Source organism: Nomascus leucogenys, chromosome 18, assembly GCF_006542625.1.
Source record: "Nomascus leucogenys isolate Asia chromosome 18, Asia_NLE_v1, whole genome shotgun sequence".
NCBI lineage: Eukaryota > Metazoa > Chordata > Mammalia > Primates > Hylobatidae > Nomascus > Nomascus leucogenys.
The window spans coordinates 90,280,049-90,296,826 of NC_044398.1; the positions used below are offsets into that span (position 1 = coordinate 90,280,049).

The window sequence follows — 16,778 nt, forward strand, 5'->3', positions numbered from 1 at the left end:
GTCTTTCCCTTACGGATTTCTCCTATAAATGCTGCCTCAATAAATCAACTGTGGCCAGGTGCGGTGGCTCATGCCTGTAATCCCAACACTTTGGGAGGCCGAGGCAGGCAGATCACCTGAGGTCAGAAGTTCGAGACCAGCCTGGCCAACATGGTGAAACCCTGTCTCTACTGAAAATACAAAAAAATTAGCCAGGCATGGTGGCACGCACCTGTAATCCCAGCTACTTGGAAGGCTGAAGCAGGAGAATCACTTGAACCCAAGAGGCAGAGGTTGCAGTGAGCCGAGACTGCGCCATTGCACTCCAGCCTGGGCAACAAGAAAAAAACTGTGTCTCAAAAAAAAAAAAAAAAAATCAACTGCATGTAAATCCTCATCTCAGGGCCTTCTGAAGAACTCCATTTTGGGATGGGGTCTGGCTCTGTTGCCCAGGCTGGAATGCAGTGGCTCAATCTCAGCTCACTGCAACCTCTCCCTCCCAAGCGCAAGCAATCCTCCTGCTACAGCCTCCTCAGTAGCTGGGACTACAGGCATGCACCACCACACCCAGCTAATTCTTGTATTTTTTGTTGAGATGGGGTTTCACCATGTTGGCCAGGCTGGACTCAAGTGATCTGCCCACCTCAGCCTGCCAGTGTGCTGGGATTACAGGCTTGAGCCACTGCATCCAGCCACAGGCAATTATTCTCATAAGGTGAAACCAGAAACAAAAAGTACAAAGATCGTTGATCCAAGACCAGCTGTGGAAAGGTCTAGCTCCACATTTTCACAAAACAGGATGATTCCAATCAGGGTGATGTAATGACAGTTTCTCACAACTTGAACTATAGTATTTACTACTCAGACTCTGTAACCTACTAATGATTCTTTTTATTGAAACATACATTACCTTCTCTTGCTCACATGTGTAAGACCAGTAGGTTTTATTTAACAAATTAATTAAGTTCTCCTAGCTACATTTACCCTTGGAATTATTAACATCTGGAAATGAAAATCAGTGAAGACTTGGTGGATTCTTTTATTTCTTGCCTCTATCCGTCCATGTTAAGAACAGAATTGCTGCTGTACTTTGATCCAAAATCATTGTGCAAATCTAAAGGGAGATACCTTTTTTTAACAAGAGCACAAATCCACATTTATTTATTGACTTTTCATTAGTTTATTAAGGGGTACAGCATCATTCAGATTCTGTGTCCAATAGCCTTAGCAGGAAGATTGCATCAGAATTTGGCATGAACCATGCCACTGTTTCCATGGGCCCAAGTTACGTTTCCCCAGATTACTCTGGTTTTGTTTGGTTTGCCTCCAGGAGTCACTGTGTTGTTTTTTGCTTTGTAAACATAAGCACATCTCTTGCCCAAGTAGAATTCTGTTTCATCTAGGGCATAAACGCCTTCAATTTTAAGAAGAGCTGTGTGCTCCCTTTAGTCCCGGAGACCCCACTTATAGGCGGCAAAAATGGCCTTGGACCACAGCCTTCCAGACACAGTTTTTTTTACAAGTCCTGTTCCCAGCAAGCCTACTCCAGTTATTTGCCCCCAAATTTCAGCAGCAGGTGCTTCACTGCTCTAATATATCTAATTCTTTTTGGGGACCTCTTGTTCTAGGGATTAAATGAGGTAAGTTAGATAACATAGCCAAGGGGTGTGGCTCATAGAAGGCACACAACAATTAGCCACCTTTCTTCATTATGAAGTTGTGGCCTAGGAGGATGCTCTAATTCTGTGATTTTCAAACTGTGATCTTACATCAGAATCATCTGGAGTGCTTGCTAAATGAAGATTCCTGGACTCTATCCTTCTAAATCAGAATTTCTGGGAAAGACCCAGATATCAGCATTTTAAAATGCCAATTTTAAAATGCCCTCTGTTTATTTTTTTAACTTTTTTTTTTTTTTTTTTTTGAAACAGAGTCTTGCATTGTCACCCAGGGTGGAGTGCAGTGGTGCGATCTCGGCTCACTGCAACCTCCACCTCCTGGATTCAAGTGATTCTCCTGCCTCACCCTCCTGAGTAGCTGGGACTCCAGTTGTGCTCCACCATGTCCGGCTAATTTTTTTTTTGTATTTTTAGTAGAGAAGAGGTTTTACCATGTTGGCCAAGCTGGTGTTGAACTCCTGGCCTCAAGTGATCTGCCCACCTCCACCTCTCAAAGTGCCGGGATTACAAGTGTGAGCCACCACACTCAGTCCTGTGTTTAAATTTTATGCATTCTAAAGTTTGAAAATCACCATATCTGATCCAGTGAACCAGGGTGTTCCTGAGAATAGTGTGTTAATACAAACCGTTTTGTTCTAAGATGACAGAAACTCAAATGAAATTAACTTAAGCTAAAAAAAGAAAAAAAAAAAAAGGAAGGAGGATTTATTAGTTCACAAAACTGAAGGCTCAAGGTCAAGTGTAGACCTGGCTAGATCCAGGGAATCAAGATTCCGTCTCTCCCCTCCCTCTCCTGGCTCTCTTATCATGATAAGCCCAGTTTACTCCATTCATGGGCTCTCCACATGATGAAATAATTGTCCCCAGCAGCTCCATTATTGCCTTGTCTTTACACTCATTATCTTCAAAGATTGGACATATCTTTTTCCTGGTAGTTTCAGCAGAAGTCTCTGAGAGATATATGATTGGTCCAGCTTGGGTCACATGCCCATCTTTGAGCCAATCGGTAGGCAGAAGGATATAGCTCTTTGATAGGTAAGACCTGAGCCATGTGTACATGCCTGTGGTAGAGAAATGGGTACTGATTCCACCTAAATCAGACAAAATGAGTTTCCCCGAGAAATAAGTATCCTGTTGCCAGCAGAAGAAGGGAGAACCGTTTTTAAACAGATGCCAAGTAGACAAGAGAACATCGTGTTCACTAGAACCAGAATGCTCTTTTTTAAAAGCCCTATGAGTGATTCTGTGATCATCGCATTGGGAGGACCAGATTCTGGTGGGCTTCCTGGGTCAGCAAGAAAGTATCTCTCTGTAATCCCAGCATTTTGGGAGGCCGAGGCAGGTGGATCACCCGAGGCCAGGAGTTTGAGACCAGCCTGGCCAAGAGGGTGAAACCCCATCTCTACTAAAACCATGAAAAATTGACAGGGCACGGTGGCTCACACCTGTAATCCCAGCACTCTGGGAGGCCAAAGCAGGCAGATCACCTGAGGTCAGGAGTTCGAAATCAGCCTGTCCAACATGGTGAAACCTCGTCTCTACTAAAAATACAAGAATTAGCCGGGTGTGGTGGTGGGTGCCTGTAGTCTCAGCTACTTGGGAGGCTAAGGCAGGAGAATTGCTTGAACCTGGGAGGCGGAGGTGCAGTGAGCCAAGATTGCACCACTGCACTCCAGCCTGAGGGACAAAGTGAGACTCCATCTCAAAAAAGGAAGAAAGAAAGAAAAAAGTAAGGGAGGGAGGGAGGAAGGGAGGAAGAGAGGGAGGAAGGGAGGAAGAGAGGGAGGAAGGGAGGAAGAGAGGGAGGAAGGGAGGAAGAGAGGGAGGAACGGAGGAAGAAAAGGAGGAAGGGAGGGAGGGAAGGAGGGAGAGAAGAAGTAAGGGAGGAAGGGAGGAAGGGAGGAAGGGAGGAAGGGAGGAAGGGAGGAAGGAAGGAAGGAAGGAAGGAAGGAAGGAAGGAAGGAAGGAAGGAAACAAGGACATCTTACCCGTAGTGAGGAAACGTCGTGTATGTCTGTTTTGCCATTCAGTGCTAAGATAGCTAAGCCTGTGAATATGCGCCTGTGTGAGTGTCTAATTTTAAGGTGGTAGGAGCCCTTTTTTCTCTGGCAGCGAACAAGAGTGGTTGTGGTAAGCCCCACGGATGCATTTATCCTAAACTGACTCAGAAAGTCTCAAAACGACTGATTTGTCCACACTGGAGAGTTCAAGTCTCACCTTTTCTGTCTAGGGAGAAGTAAAAATGACAGACTAGGATGAGAGGCTGGGTACTTTCGATTCAGCTGAGGGTTAATCTTCTGCAAACCATGTTAGCCAGAGAATGCAAGCCTAGATTGTCACCACTTAACAGATAGCAAAAAGGTTGGCATTAGAAGGAGCTTGGGAAAATTGTGTCTGCTTATCCTACAGGGAGACAACAGGTTAGTGTAACATCCACCAAGCAGATGTGCTGTCAGGGACAGGGGCCAAATGGCAGACTTGTTGAAAAGGGAAAAACCAATTGTAATACAGATGATTCCTTTTTTTTTTTTTTTTTTTTTTTTTTTTTTCAGACTGAGTCGCTCTCTGTTGTTTAGGCTGGAGTGCAGTGGCGTGATCTCAGCTCACTGCAACCTCTGCCTCTGGGGTTCAAGCGGTTCTCCTGCCTCAGCCTCCCGAGTAGCCAGGATTACAGGCACATGCCACCGTGCCAGGATAATTTTTGTATTTTCAGTAGAGACGGGGTTTCACCATGTTGGCCAGGTTGGTCTCGAACTCCTGACCTCAGGTGATCTGCCCGCCTTGGCCTCCCAAAGTGCTGGGATTACAGGTGTGAGCCACCACACCCAGCCACAGATGATTTCTGATGAAAATATATTGTACTTCAGTTAGTACAGTTGGATTTTCCCCTTGGTATTTGTCAATAGAAGAGAAACTTTTCCTTCAACTGAAAAAAAGAAAAATCGAGTCCTTCTATAAGTGCTTATTTATATCAACGCTAGAAGCGCGAGGAAGAAGAAAAGTTCGTGAAATGAGTCCAGTGTCTTCCTGAACAACTAGTTTGCCCAGAATGGTAACGCTCCTACTGCTGGAAAAAAAATTGAGGCAAGACCCAAAAGGACGTGGAGTCTAATTTTAAAAGTACTTCAAGATGTTGGGAGAAGATGTGGGAAAAGTTGCTGACAGAAGGTCCTGGTTGTGTCTTTTGTCACCAGTTTGCTTGTATCAGCATGTCATACGTAAAGGGCAAAACATCGTCTCATTTTAATAACACACTTAACTGTCTATGTATACACAGGAGATCATGATGCTTGCCAATTAAAAAATTGAATCTCAAGTGCAGGTAGAGGAAGCCAATTTTTTTTTAGACCAGACAACTAGAAGAAATCTGTGGTTCTTAAAACAGTATCTGGAGCATTAAAAGAGTGTTGAGGCCGGGCACGGTGGCTCACACCTGTAATCCCAGCACTTTGGGAGGCTGAGGTGGGCAGATCACGAGGTCAGGAGTTCAAGACCAGCCTGGCCAACTAGTGAAACCCCAACTCTACTAAAAATACAAAAATTAGCTGGGCGTGGTGGCATGTGCCTGTAGTCCCAGCTACTCAGGAGGCTGAGACAGGGGAGTTGCTTAAACCCTGGAGGCAGAGGTTGTGGTGAGCCGAAATCGAGCCACTGCACTCCAGCCTGGGCAATGGAGGAAGACTCCACATAAAAAAAAAAAAAAAAAAGTGTTGCAATAAGGACCACAATGGGCCAGGTGCAGTGGCTCATGCCTGTAATCCCAGCACTTTGGGAGGACAAGGCTGGAGGAATGCTCGAGTCCAGGAGTTTGAGACCAGCCTGGGAAACATGGCGAAACCCAATCTCTACAAAAAATACCAAATTTCATCAGGTGTGGTGGCTCATCCTGTAGTCCCAGCTACTTGAAAGACTAAGGTGGGAGGATTGCTTGAACCCAGGAGGTGGAGGTTGCAGTGAACTGTGATCACGCCACTGTACTCCAGCCTGGGCAAGAGAGGAAGAGCCTATCCCAAAAAGCAAACAAACAAACAAAACACAATGATGTGGATATCAAAACCACATTTTGCGGAGGGAGTGTGACAGAGGAAGACATTTGAAGGAGAACAACTCAGCAATTTCTTGAAAAGTGCTCCTCCCCACACACTTCATCCACCTGGCAGCCAACTGGACTATTTAGAGGTGCTTTTGTGCATTTCATCTTGTGCAATATTCACCAGATGGGATTATTTTTCTGACTCACTTTGTTTTGCCCTTAATGCTTTTAAAGTGCCCCACTCCATATAAGAATGTTCTTCTTCTCTCTTAGGAACAGAATTAGGTATTCATTAAATCATTTATTTTTAAAGTATCTATCAGGGAGTCTGCTATGTACTATGCACTGTACTGGACACTAAAAATACAGCAATGAAAAAAAGGCAAAAAATCCTATTCTCACAGAGCTTATGTTCTAGAACTCTACTGCCCAAGATGGTACCCATGAGTCACATGAGCCACTGAGAACTTGAGAAGTGGCTGGTCCAAGTTGAAATGTGCTGTCAGTGTGAGAAACACACAGGATTTCAAAGGCCTATTACTGGAAAAAGAATGGCAAAGCATGCCAATGTTTTAAGATTGATTACATATTGAAAAGATAATATGTTGGATATTACTGAGTCAAGTAAAATATGTTATTAAAGTTAATTTCAGCTGGGAGTGGTGGCTCACGCCTGTAATCCCAACACTTTCGGAGGCCCAGGCGGGAGGATCACTTGAGATCAGGAGTTTGAGATCAGCCTGGCCAACACGGTGAAACCTCATCTCTACTAAAAATACAAAAATTAGCCGGGCATGGTGGTGGGCACCTGTAATCCCATCTACTCAAAAGACTGAGGCTGGCAGAAGAATCGCTTGAACCCAGGAGGCGGAGGTTGCAGTGGGCCAAGATCATGCCGCTGCACTCCAGCCTGGGCAACAAAGTGAGACTCCATCTCAAATAAATAAATAAATAAAAATAAAGCTAATTTCACTGTTTCTTTTTACTTTTTTCAGTGTAGCCACTACAAATTAAAAATTATGTATGTGGCTTACATTTCACTTCAAGTAAACAGCCGTGTTCTAGAACAGCAGTTACCAGGTGGGCGTGATTCTGCCCTTCCTCCTGGGAAGACAGTGGACAAACATAAACTTTTTCATTTTTTTTTTTTTTTTTGGTAGCCTTGACATCTATTATCTCTGGAAACTCAAACTTTTAGGGCTAATCTTTGAGAGGTTCCCAGACACCGTGCCTGGAATTCACAGAGCTGCCCTCAGGGGATGTCTAGACTTATTTGGGCGTGGGTCATTTTAGGGAGCCCACAGTTCTGCTTGGGATATGTGTGTGGGATGTGTGTGTGTGTGTGTGTGCGTGTGTGTGTGTGTGTGCATGCTTTGAACAAATCTTCTTAAGAAAGAACATGTAGCAGCAAAATAAGTCACTAATGATACACAAATGTGATACATAATTTTGAGCAAGATTTAAACATATTAAACTGCCTTGGCAGCTGGGCACGGTGGCTCACACCTGTAATCCCAGCACTTTGGGAGGCCGAGGAGGGCGGATCCTCTGAGGTCAGGAGTTCAAGACCAGCCTGGCCAACATGGCAAAGCCATGTTGTAATTTTGTAAAAATACAAAACTTAGCCGGGCGTGGTGGTACATGCCTATAATCTCAACTACTTGGGAGGCTGAGACAGGAGAATCACTTGAACCCAGGAGGTGGAGGTTGCAGTGAGCCAAGACTGTGCCATTGCACTCCTGCCTGGGGGACAGAGTGAGACTCCGTCTCAAAAAAAAAAACAAAAAATGCCTTGGCATATTGTGGAATTTCCCTCCCTTAAGCTTTTCCCTGTGACAACTTTTTTCATTTAATATGATCAAAGATTTTTTCTAACTTTAAAAATATTTTATTATGAAATATCAATGCAGGAGAAAAGAGCAAAAATGTAAATATACTACTTACTAAATAGTAAGCAAATATCCGGGCACCTGCCCCCTAGGTCATGAACAGAGCATTCTCAATATCCCAGGGACCCCCAGGGTCATTTCCCCATCATAACTCTCTACCTCCCCTCAGGCTTTTGAGATAACTTTTTCTTGACTTCCTTTCTAATTTTACAACCTATAGATGTGCCCCTAAACAATCGAGTATCATTTTGACTATTTTTGAACCCTATATAAATTTAATTATACTGTATATATTCTTTCTAATTTTGCTTCTTCTCTCCGTATTACGTATTTAGTTTCACTCTCATAAATGCATGTAGCTCCACCACCTTTATTCTCACTGCTGTATAGTGTTTTATCCTGTGAGTATACAATGCATTTATCAGGTCTACAGCAGAGGCACACTTAGTCTGTTTCCATTTAGGGCTATCTTGAACAATGTTCCTATGAACATTCTAGGACATGAATGTTGAGCTCATGGGCACAGGTTTCTGTAGGGTTGGTCCTCACCAAATTTTAATTCAAAAATATCTGTAGAATCTATGCATCTGTGTCTGAGATTGAATAAAATCAACTCATCTGAATCTCTTATTACAGTCACAAAGCTTCTAGAATGCACTTAAAACTCCATTCTCCAAGTTTTTAGCATTTAGTGCTATTTGAGATCAAAGCCTTAGAGACTATCTCCTTAACTATTTTCATTCTTCCCGATCTCATTGCATAAAGGAGGAAAGAGACAGAAAGAGACTCTGATTCTTGCATATCCTTGCATTGCCTTTGCATTGCTCACCAGAGTGATTTAGCTAAAAGGAAATCTGACCCACGTTTGCAACCCTTCATGGGATCCCCATTGCCTTCAAGATAAAGTGCCAAATCCTTAATATAGCACCAGAGATTCTGTCAGCTCCCCAGTCTGCTTGCCAGCCACACACAGCCCTACACTTCCCCCTTTTTTTTTTTGGCAATACCAAAGGGCTTAGAGTCCCCGCTATACTCCATGGTTTTTCTTTTTTCTTACTTTGTTTCTTTCTTCCTTTTTTTTTGAGTCGGAGTCTGGCTCTGTTGCCAGGCTGGAGTGCAGTGGCGCAATCTCAGCTCAGCTCACTGCAAGTTCCACCTCTAGGGTTAAAGCAATTCTCTTGCCTCAGCCTCCTGAGTAGCTGGGACTACAGGCACACACCACCATGCCCAGCTAATTTATGTATTTTTAGTAGAGACGGGGTTTAACCATGTTGGCCAGTATGGGCTCGATCTCTTGACCTTGTGATCCTCCTACCTCAGGCTCCCAAAGTGCTGTGATTACAGGTGTGAGCCACTGTACTTGGCCCCATGGTTCTTCATACCCCATGCCTTCTACCTTGCTGTACTCTATGCCTCTTCTCAAATCTTGTTTTCCACATAAACTCCCACTCATCCTTCAAGGGTCATCCCAAAAATTATCTCCTCTGGCCGGGCGCAGTGGCTCACGCCTGTAATCCCAGCATGTTGGGAGGCCTAGGCGGGTGGATCATGAGGTCAGGAGATTGAGACCATCCTGGCTAACATGGTGAAACCCCGTCTCCACTAAAAATACAAAAAATTAGCTGGGCGTGGTGGCAGGTGCCTGTAATCCCAGCTACTCAGGAGGCTAAGGCAGGAGAATCGCTTGAACCGAAGAGGTGGAGGTTGCAGTGAGCCAAGATTGCACCACTGCACTCCAGCGTGGGAGACAGAGTGAGACTCCATCTCAAAAAAAAAAAAAAAGAAAAGAAAAGAAAAGAAAAATTGCTCTCCGTGTGGCCCACTTCTTCCCCTAATCTCTGTCCTCTGAAACCTAGAGTTGATATATCTAAAGTTAATTAGAATCAAGCATTTTAGAACCTCCTAGTATCACTCAGGTAAGTCACTATATCCTCAAATCACTATTTCCTTCTTAATTCAGATAGACCATTGGCTGATAACATACATTTTCAACAGAATACAGCTTGGTATTTATATAAATATATAGTTTATCATTAATCATTTAGTATTTTCTGTACCTCACTGTCATCTTTCAGGACATAAAGGAAACAACTTGTAGTACTCCAAATAAAGTACAGGATATTAGGTTACAATTTAACTAGCTGAAAGAAATGTACCAGGTCATTATCTTTCCATATATTTGATATGTTTAATTTTATTTTTGTGTGCCTCTGTCTTAAAAGTCAAAAGCAAGCACCAGGCACGGTGCTCACACTTGTAATCCCAGCACTTTGGGAGGCCAAGGTGGATGGATCACTTGCAGTCAGGAGTTCAAAACCAGCCTGGCCAACATGGTGAAACTTTGTCTCTACTAAAAATATAAAAAGCTTAGCCAGGCATGATGGTAGGCATCCATACTACTTGGGAGGCTGAGGCAGGAGGTTCAGTTGAACTCGGGAGGTGGAGGTTGCAGTGAGCCTAGATTGCACCACTGACCACTGCACTCCAGCCTGGGCAACAGAGTGAGACTCCATCTCAATAAATAAATAAATAAATAAATAAATAAATAAAGTCAAAAGCAGAGCATGAAGTACAATTAGTTAAAGATTTTAGCTACCTGGGTACATGAAAATAGAGATTTTATAACAATTTGCAGAGAAAAGTATGGGAGAGAGAAGTCATATACATAGGATATTCTCCCCCACTCCTCCCATACCTGCCATACCATAGCAGACATCATCATCAATTTCTTCCAGTATTCATTTCCTCTGAAGCTGGAGATCCTACAAATTCTCAAAATTCGAGATAGCACTCCAAGCACTATTGATCCTAGAGGTAAAGCACATTTGCCATTTCAGATGGAAAATCTGCCAAGAAGTTTTTAGGCAAACGATCATCTCTTATTTTCCTAAATTGGATAAGAATATATTCTAGGTGGTACTAACGCTGGTCCTAATGTACTGAATGTCAATATGAAACTGAATTGTTTGTGTTCACTGGTTTAAAAAAAGAGAGAGAAAGAGGAGGAGGAAGAGAAAGAGGAAGAAGAAAGAAGGAGGAGAAGAAGAAAAGAAGAAGAAGAAGAGGAAGAAGAAGAAGAAGAAGAAGAAGAAGAAGAAGAAGAAGAAGAAGAAGAAGAAGAAGAAGAAGAGGAGGAAGAGGAAGAAGGAGGAGGAGGAGGGGGAGGAGGGGAGGAGGGGGAGGAGGAGGAAAGGAGGAAGAAGGGAGTAGGAAGAAGGAGGAAATAGGAGGAAGGGAGGAGGAAGAAGGAGGAAGGAAGGAGAAGAAGCAGAAAAGAAACTGAAATGTTTTCCTCCCATGTCAGGACTGAGTTTCCCCTGAAGATCTTCCTGGTTTCTCCAGCCTACACTGACTTTTCTCTTCTCTGATTGTTAATGGTCTTTGGCTTGCATGCTAGATGGGTTCGTGTGCAGTTAGATTGCTAGGTTTCTTGATAGTTGGGGCAGAGTCTTAACTTGTGGTGAACATGTCAGATGCTGAGCACATCACAGATGCTCACCGAAGTATTCCCTCTTTTTATTGGTGATATAGAAAAAGAAGACATTAGAAAGAGAGGTATGTCACCTTCTGAATACACTTTAGGGAAAAAATGTTGAAAGAAAAAGTTTAGTTGAGAGAATAAACCATAGCAACAGCAAAATATTCTCCCTACACTTTCAAGTCTAACATCTTCAAACCATTTATAGTCCAATGGTGGAGGGAAGTCAATTTAGAGACCACACTACTCAGAAGTCAAAAAACATTTGCTGGGGTTACTAATTTAGTATTTCAAGGAAACTTTCCACACCTCGTGTTCCAGCAAACTCATTAATGCTGAATCTTTGTAATGCTCTGAATTTAAAATTCTGCTACCGTCTTACCCTAGAACACTCACTTCTGCCAATAAAAAGACTTGCTTTTACTAAGGTTTGAGAGTTCACTCATCTTTGCTCAAGCGGCTTCCTCCATCTGAAATTCATTTTTCTCTTCTCTCTCCACCTGTTCCAATCTTGCCTGGCCCACTCAGTCAACTGTGGGACTCTCTCTCCCATACAACCTCTTTTGACTCGTGGAACTGTAACGCTCCCATTCTGGCCACTCTGGGTGTCCACCACATATTTTCTGCCTCACACTAGGAGTTTGGATCCTACAACATGTGAAAACATAAACTTGAGAGTCTGCCAGACACCTTACTCAAAATCCTGGCTGGTTAAGTGACCTCAAGTAAAGATCTTATCTTCTTTAGGCCTTAGTTTCCCCATCTGTAAAATGGACATAAAAATAGAACCCACAGAATGTAAAGTACTACAACCCCTATGGAAAACAGTGTGGAGATTCCTTAAAGAACTAAAAGTAGAACTGTCATTTGATCCGGCAATCCCACTACTGGGTATCTACCCAGAGGAAAATGAGTCATTTTACGAAACAGATACTTACACGCACATGTTTACAGCTGCACAATTTTCAAGTGCACAAATGTGGAACCAGGCCGGGCATGGTGGCTCACACCTGTAATCCCAGCAATTTGAGAGGCCGAGGCAGGTGGATCACCTGAGGTCAGGAGTTTGAGACCAGCCTGACCAACATGGTGAAACCCCGTCTCTGCTAAAAATACAAATTAGCTGGGCATGGTGGTGGGTGCCTGTAATCCCAGCTACTCAGGATGCTGAGGTGGGAGAATCGGTTGAACTCAGGAGGAGGAGGTTGTAGTAAGCCAAGATTGTGCCACTGCTCTCCAGCCTGGGCAAAAGAGCAAGACTCCATTTCAAAATCAATGAATCAATCAATCACTTGGGCCCACTCCTAGAGTGTACGATTCCATAGTGCTTAGGTGAGTTTGAAAATGTGCCTTTCTGATAGGTTCCTTGGTGAGGCTGATGCTACTGGATTAGGGAATACATTTTGAGAATCACTGATTTAGCTCCTGACCATGTGGTCTGGCAATGTGGGCTGTGCTCAGCTGGGCTGTTCTTCTGGTCTTGGCTGGGCTCACTCATGCATCTATGGTCAGCTGTTTCTAGGAGTTGGCTGAATGCTGGCTAAGATAGCATGTGTGACTGGGACATTTGACTCTTGGCACTTGGCTGACCAGATAAGGATTGTTCACATGGAACTTATAGCATTCCAAGAGAGAGCAGAAACAGCTAGAGGTCTAGACTGGTACACTGTCACTTTTGTCACATTCTAATGTTCAAAGCTTGTCACAAGGCCAGTCCAGACTAAAGAGGTGGAGACACAGACTCTACCTCTTGATGGGAGAAGCTGCAAAGCCACTTTACACAGGGGTGTGGTTAAAGAGAAGGAAGCAGTCTGTGTCCATGTGTGCAATCTACCACATCACTGTTGATCCTAATACCTAACTGGCACACAGGAAATACTTGTGGAATGAGTAAGTGATTCTCCTAACAACTGAACTTTCAAATTTTGCAAATGATAGTAAATCACTTGCACATGAGAACCTAGTATCACGTGCACAGGGGACTGCTGATGAATAGTAGGGTCCCCACCTGATGGCTGTGTGATCTTCACCCTCAAACCTTGGGGCTTTCGCATATAAAATGAGGATGATAATTTTCATCTCACAGAGTTGTGGTAAGAATCAAATTTGAGAATCCAGGCTGGGCGTGGTGGCTCATGCCTGTAATCCCAGCACTTTGGGAGGCCAAGGTGGGCAGATCACTTGAGGTCAGGAGATCAAGACTAGCCTAGCCAACATGGTAAAACCCTATCTCTACTAAAAACAATAATAATAATAATAATAATACAAAAATTAGCTGGGTGTGGTGGTGGGCACCTGTAATCCCAGCTAGTCAGGAGGCTGAGGCAGGAGAATCGCTTGAACCCGGGAGACAGAGGCTGCAGTGAGCCAAGGCTGAGCTATTGCAATCCAGCCTGGGCGACAAGAGTGAGACTCCATCTCAAAAAAAAAAAAAAAAAAAAAAAGAGAATCCATACACAACATGAAGGTTTTAGAACGTCCTGAGCGGCGTAACCTTGCTACACATCAGTTCCCTCATCAGAAAACTGGGCACAAATCACCCCCATCTTACAAGGTTTGGGGGAGAATGAAATGAGATGGCATGTGCCAAATGCTTGCTTTATAAAGCACTCACAATTATTGCTAATGGGATCACATTGCCTAGCACAGTGCCCAGTAACCCTCAGCAAATGCTGGACCCCACGAGGCACTCTGGCTGTAGAAATGTACTAAAAGAGCTGCGACAAAATGCCCCACATCAAAAACTCCAGGTGCACAAATGCTGTCCAAGGTGCCAGGCTTTGAAAATCTAGACATGAAAGAAGCCACCAGCAGTCCAGCCAGATAGTCAGAGGGGTCTCACTATTCTCACCAGCCAGATGCTTCTGCCCGTTTCTCTCGTACCTCTAGGACACAGCTTCAGTGCCTCTACTTATAGAGTGAAAGTAGGTCACCTCAATATTTCAGATGTTAGAGGCAGGCAAGATACAGGAGAAAGGAATGGAGTAGATGAAGCCAAAAGTCAGAGATGAGAGGTGGATGGCTGGGGAATTCATAAACCTTTTGCAACTTCCCTAAACAGGGAAGGCAGGAAGGGAGGGACAAAGGGAGGGAAGGAGGGAAAAAGGAAGGGAGAGAAGGAGGGAGGAAGGAAAGATGGAGAAAAGACGAAAGGAACCTTAGCAGGCAGATGGTTGGTCCGCTTGGATGGCCCCTCTCAGTCACCTGCAGCCTCTGAGACCAGAGGCTGGAGATGCTACGTGAGCAATCTTGTCTGCAGCCCATTTAATTGCCTGGGGAAGCCACAGCGACTGAGAAAACCACGCATTCTGCTAAAGCTTTCAGAGTGGTCCCCAAGGCTTCCCTCCCTCTAGGTGACTCCCATTTAAGCCAGCATTAATGGGTCACCTGCCAAGAAGCCCTTAGACTGTGCTGTTAAAAGTGCCTTGTTCAGATAATCACCAACTGAACCCGAAAGCCTTCTGGGCTGGGAGGGTGACCTCTGGCTGTGGGTCCAGCCAAGCCTGCAGCAAGGCACCCTCTCAGCCTGCCAACCAGGTTTCTCTCACCCTCTCCTCTCCAGGAAGGTTGTAGGGCTTTGCAGACTCACGGGTTGCACTGTGAATAATGATCATATAGGAGCAGGGAGCTTAGGACAAACCCAGGGTCCTATTTCAGATCAGGTTCAGGATAGCAGGAGGGCATGAGAAAATTTGAGGAATCTGGAGCCTTCCCTATGGGAGGTGGGAGGCTGGGAGGCTGTTCTTTTACTTGGCACATAGGTATGGTTCACCTCCTATGGACAACGAGCTATACCAGGTGCTGGAGATGCTGGGATGAGCATAATGGGCCCAGCCCACTCTCAGGTTGCTGAAGTCTTAAGAGAGGAGACAGAGGCCTAATAAACTAATCAGTAATTACAGCGATTTCAGACTAGGGCTGATTGCAGTGGCTCATGCTTGTAATCCAGGCATTTTGAGAGGCCAAGGCAGGAGGATCACTTGTGTGCAGGAGTTCAAGACCAGCCTAGGCAGCATAGTGAGACCCCCACCCCCATCTCTGCAAAAAATGAAAAAACCAGCCAGGCATGGTAGCATGCACCTGTAGTACCAGCTACTCAGGAAGCTGAGGCAGGAGAATGGCTTGAGCCCAGAAGGTCAGGGCTGCAGTGAGCCAAGATCACACCACTGCACTCCAGCCTGGGCAACAGAATGAGACCCTGTCTCTAAATAAATAAATAAATAAAGTGATTTCAAAGAGTGAAGGAAATAAATAGAATGATGTGCTAGCAATTGGCCTGGAGTGGGGACCGCAGGGAAGAGCAATATTGGACAGGGTGGTCAGAGAAAGCCTCTCTAAGAAAACAACAGTTGAGCCAAAACCTGAATGTGATGATGAAGCAAAGATTGGAGGAACAGTATCTCACATGGAGGGAAGAGCAAGCAAAGGCCTTGGGTTTGGCTCAGCTTAGCATGTTTCAAACAGATAGAAGTTCGATGTGATGAGTGCTTAGTGAATCAACAGAAGATAAACTCAGAGAGCTAAGTCACTGCCTGCTAGCCTCCTGGATGCCCTCATGATCTCTGTCTCCTAGAATTTACACCCTTGTGTAAACAATAAATAGGGCTGACCTAGGGAACAAACAGGACCTGGGGGAAGTGACAGGGTGTGGGTTCCAAGAGTGGGTTATAGAAGAACATTGCAGCTTCTGCCTTGCCCTCTCTTTCTCAGACAACTCACTCTGGACAAAGCCAACCACCGTGTCATGAGGACAGTTCAGCATTCCTATGGGAAGGTCCGTGTTATAAGGAACTGAGGCCTCCTGCCAATAGCCAGCATCAACCTTCTAGCCATGTGAGTGCATCTTGGATCCTTTAGCCCAACAAAGCCTTCGGACAACTGCAATCCCAAACGATGTCATAACAGCAACCTCTGAAAGACCATAAGCCAGGACACCCAGCTGAGCCACTCCCAAATGCCCGACCAAGAGAAACTGCATTAGTCCGAGCAAAGTGGCTCACGTCTGTAATCCCAGAACTTTGGGAGACTGAAGGAGGAGGATTACTTGAGGCTAGGAGTTCAAGACAAGCTTGGGCAACATAGCAAGACACTGTCTCTACAAAACATTTAAAAAACTAGCCAGGTGGGGGGTGACACATGCCTGAAGTTTCAGCTACTTGGGAGACTGAAACAGAAAGAGCTCTTGAGCCCAGAAGATCAAGGCTGCAGTGAGCTATGATCACACCACTGCACTACTGCCTGGGCAACAGAGCAAGACCCTGTCTCAAAAAGCAGGAAAAAAAAAAGCAGAATAAAGAAACTGCATGAGATAATAAAGGTTTATTTTTCTCTTAAGTCCCTATATTTTGGGAAATATTTGTTGTGCAGCCATCAAAAACTAATACAGTCATGAAGCGCTATGGTGAGAAGCTTCTGTCTTCTTTTTAGCATCATTCAAGGATTTTAAGTGGGAAGATGACGTGATCTGATTCATGTTCACATGGAGCACTCCAGATTCTGGGAGGGGAATGGGACGTAGGAAAGCAAGAGAAACCAAAGTGTTGGAAGGATTCCTATTTCCAGACTTCCTTCCAGCTGTCTGAAAATGCCCTTTAATTTCTTTCCAACCATCCAATTGCAGTCTTGCGGTTCCTAATAGGAGATGGAACAAGTTCTGAAGTTTAGAAATGTTGGAAGCACTGCAGAGCTTCCTGTCTTGGTGTCACTCCACTTCCACTCTC

At 44.5% G+C, this 16,778-nt stretch overlaps 1 pseudogene; it reads right to left on the bottom strand.

Annotated features, from left to right (window-relative positions):
• Positions 1-1,154: 1,154 nt before the first annotated feature.
• Positions 1,155-16,778, bottom strand: part of LOC115831168 — a 37,201-nt pseudogene continuing 21,577 nt past the window's right edge.